The sequence below is a fragment of the Suncus etruscus genome, chromosome 7, assembly GCF_024139225.1.
Source record: "Suncus etruscus isolate mSunEtr1 chromosome 7, mSunEtr1.pri.cur, whole genome shotgun sequence".
NCBI lineage: Eukaryota > Metazoa > Chordata > Mammalia > Eulipotyphla > Soricidae > Suncus > Suncus etruscus.
In genome coordinates, this window is record NC_064854.1 from 64,263,377 (window position 1) to 64,267,545 (window position 4,169).

Genomic DNA, 4,169 nt, shown 5'->3' on the forward strand with positions numbered 1-4,169 from the left:
GCACAGGCTTCTCAACATAGGAACCATTTAAGGTTAGGCAGCTGGAAGTGCACAGACAGTAAAGTTTGAGGCAGCCAGGTGCTGTGTAAAGGAAGTACAAAAAAGCATTGCAGGGAATCTTGTGTTCTAACAGCAGCACTAAATTTCCATGGGAGAAAAACCAGAGAGATAGCATGGATGTAAGGTGTTTGCCTTGCATGCAGAAGGATGGTGGTTTAAATCCTAGCATCCCATATGGTCCCCCGAGCCTGCCAGGAGCGATTTCTGAGTGTAGAGCCAGGAGTAACCTCTGAGTGCTGCCGATGTGACTCCCAAAATATATTTTCCACGTGTGAAATTGTGAGGATTCACTAATATGATATTTACTTTATTTCATAAACTAAACATAAACTAGTTATATTTTCATATAATATTTTTAATGAGTAACAAGTTATCAGCTACATAGAGACCCAGTGAGAATAACAAAGTGACATGAGAAGACACTTCAAGTAGGGTTTGTAATTGAAATCATTCCACTCATTTTCCGTGACAAGCTCTGATATTAAGCTCTCCCTCTAAAAAATCAGGTGGCATCCACAATGAGATGATGATAACATCAGTTTCAGACCTTACTGAAATTGAATTTATGCTGAGGGACAAAAAGGGGTTCCAAGTGTTACAGCTCTTTTAGAATTTGTCCAGCAGGCCTTCTGGTCTCCACCGGAAGGCGGCCTAAAAAAAAAAGTGATTGCAGACTTTCTAGTGCACTGTGAAGTTGTATGTTAGCCCAATTTCTTCATGTTGGAGAGATATTTTCCCATATAATGCTTGGGAGAAATACTTCTAATGACAGTCAGACTGTTTCATGCCCAAACCCAATGCAGGAGCCGAGAAGTGCTGGTATCCACCACAGTGATGCTAAGAGGAGTGAAATGCTGCTATTTGTGAGGTTGAACATGGGTCTCATGCATGCAAGGCACAAACTGCAATCTATAGCTATCATCCCAGCCACCCACTTATAAAATTTTCCTGTACATGGATGTACATAGAATCTATTATGCTGAGTGAAATAAGTCAGAGGGAGAGAGATAAACGCATAATAGTCTCACTCATCTATGGGTTTTAAGAAAAAAAAGACATTTTTGCAATAATTCTCAGAGACAAAAGAGAGGAGGGCTGGAAGGTCCAGTTCATGACATGAAGCTCACCACAAAGAGTGATGAGTGCAGTTAGAGAAATAACTACACTGAGAACTATCATAACAACGTGAATGAATGAGGGAAGTAGAAAGCATGTCTAGAGCACAGGAGGGGTAGGATGGGGAGGAGGGAGACTGGGACATTGGTGATGGGAATGTGGTGAAGGGTGAAGGGGGGTGTTCTTTACATGACTGAAACCCAACTACAATCATATTTGTAATCAAGGTGTTTAAATAAAGATATCAAAAATATAAGTGAATCAAACACTTCTGAAATTCATATGTAACAATAAATGCCCACAAATAAAGCAACCTTAGAAAAATGAAGATGGGGTGTGGCTTTCCTCAACTTTAAATTGTACTGCAAAGCAAAATAGTCATTAAAATAGAATATTATTGGAATAAAGACAAACTCGTTGATCAATAGAATAGACTTGAGTATTCAGAAAATAACTCAAAGATATACTATCAATTAATCTTTGAAAGGAGCAAGAAACACAAAGTAGAGCAATAAAGCCCACTTCAACAGTTGGAGTAACTGGTCAGGTACATGCAAAAAAGTGAACTCAGACCTCTTTTTAACACCATACACAAAGACCAAATCAAAATGTATTAAATACATCATATCATTCCTGAAATTATAAGGCAGTGGTCTCCAAACTATGGCCTGTGGGCTTCATATAGTTAGCCAAGGGCCTTATCCATCCCCCCTCGGGATATTTTGCCACCACTGCCTGTCCTGCAGCCAACTTGTCCTGGGACTGCAGTGCACATTGTGGGAGGTACACCACATTCTCCAACTCCCCCAATTCTCTCCTTCTCTTGGCTCTTCCTCTCAGTCTTGGGCATGGATCATCAAATTACTGCCTGTCAAAAGCAGGCCCATAGTTCCTTTTGAAATACTGGTATTTGTTGATTTGTTGATTTACTTTTACTTGTTCTTTATTTTAAATATTGTATTTGTTCCTTTTTTACTTCAAAATAAGATATGTGCAGTGTGCATAGGAATTTGTTTATTTTTTAAATATAGTCTGACCCTCCAACATACTTAGACAATGAACTGGCCCCCTGTTTAAAAAGTCTGAAGACCCTGAAAATGTAGTAAAACACTTCATGATATTGAGACTAAAGGCATATTCCAGGAGCAAACACCACTATTCAAGCAAGTAGGAGCAAATATTAAAAACTGGGATTGCATTAAACTGAGAAGTTTCTGCACATCAAAAGAAATAGTGATAGGATACAAAGACTATTTACAAAGTGGGAGAAATTACTTATACAGTACCCATCTGATAAGGGGCTAATAAGATGTACTGACAGAACTCAACAAGAAAAAATTTTGAGAGAAGAAATGAACAGACATTTCCTCAAAAAAGAAATACAGATGGCCAAAAAAAGGCATGTAAAAAATATCTACATCATTATCAGGGAGATGTGAATCAAAACAATACTGAGGTATAACCTCACACCACAAAGACTAGCATATATCACAAAGAACAATAGCTTCTAGTGCTGGCATGGGTGCGGGAAGAAAAAAGACTCTCATTCACTGCTTGTGAGAATGCTGTCTAGTCCAACCTTTCTGGAAAGTAATATAATTCCTCAAAAAACTGAAAATTGAGCTCACATATGAACCAGCAATACCACCCTAGGAGCACCAAAAAAACATACAAAACTGTTCTCTGCACTTTTATGTTTATCACAGTACTATTTACTATAGCCAAAATCTGAAAACAGTCCAGGTGCTCTGTAGAAATCCACTTTACTGTATCTTTAAGGGTGATATCATTTATGAATTCCCACTGTAAAGATGGCATTTAGGATGGTGTTTTTATATCAAGAACTTGTTGGTTCAAGGAGGAGAGCCTGAAAGAATGCTGTTGGCAACCTACTGGCAGGGGAACCCTGAGGTCTAGATGACCTACCTACCTCCCTGCTTGCGGAACTGTCTGCTTAGCCAAACCTCTGCTGTCCCTGATGCTTCAGTGCCCCAGGGATGAGTGGTTACTTGATACCATTTGTCTCCTGCACTAGACACTCTCACTTTCTCTCTTTCTCCCTCTTGCTCTCTCATTCTCTCTAATTCTCTCACTCTCACTCTATCTCACTCTATCTTTCTCTCATTCTCTCTAACTCATTTTTCTCACTCTATCTCACTCTATCTTACTCTCTCTCATTCTTTCTCTGTCTCTCTTTGTCTCTTTCTCAGTAAACATAGCATTTTGGCACCCCAGGCTCTAGACTTTCCTTTCTCTCTGTAACATTAAAGGTTACATTTTGTTACAGGGTCCAACAACAAATGAGTGGCTAAAGAACAATGGTACATCTACACAATGGTAAATTGTTAGGAAAATGAAGTCATGAAATTTGCCTATCTATGGATAGACACTGAGACTATTATGCTGGCTGAAATGAGTCAGAGGGAGAGAGATAAACATAGAATAGTCTCAAAAGTATTTACATAGTATTTAAGAAAAATAAAAGACAGTATGGTAATAATACCCAGAGACAATAGAGATGAGGGTTGAAAGGATCAACCCATGATATGAAGTTTACAACAAATTCCTGAGTGCAGTTAGAGAAATAAATACACCAAGAACTATCATGACAATGGTAACACATGATAGAAATAGAATGCCTGTCTCAAAGACAAGCAAGAGGTGGGGGAGGAGTGAGATAAGGAATGTTTGTGGCTAGAAGGTTGCTTTGGTGAGGGGAAGTATAATTTATGACTAAAACCCAGCTATGAACATTTTATCAAGGTGCTTAAAGAAAGAAATTATTAAATAAATGAAAGAGGACACAAGGAAATGAAGATATATACCCTACTCATGGATACATAAAATTGATATAATTAAAACTGCAATATTTTCTAAAGCATTATACATATTTAATGTAATCCCTAAGAGAATATGAATGACATTTTTCAAAAGTGGATTAAAATATTCTGAAAATTCATTGAAACAATAAATGTCCAGGAATAGCTAAACCA

General features: G+C 38.0%; 1 non-coding gene across 1 annotated transcript; it reads left to right on the forward strand.

Annotated features, from left to right (window-relative positions):
- The first annotated feature begins 650 nt into the window (after positions 1-650).
- LOC126014587 (U7 small nuclear RNA) lies at positions 651-715 on the forward strand. The gene has a single exon (XR_007497609.1). It is a non-coding gene; the product is annotated as a U7 small nuclear RNA (small nuclear RNA).
- The last annotated feature ends 3,454 nt before the right edge of the window (positions 716-4,169 follow it).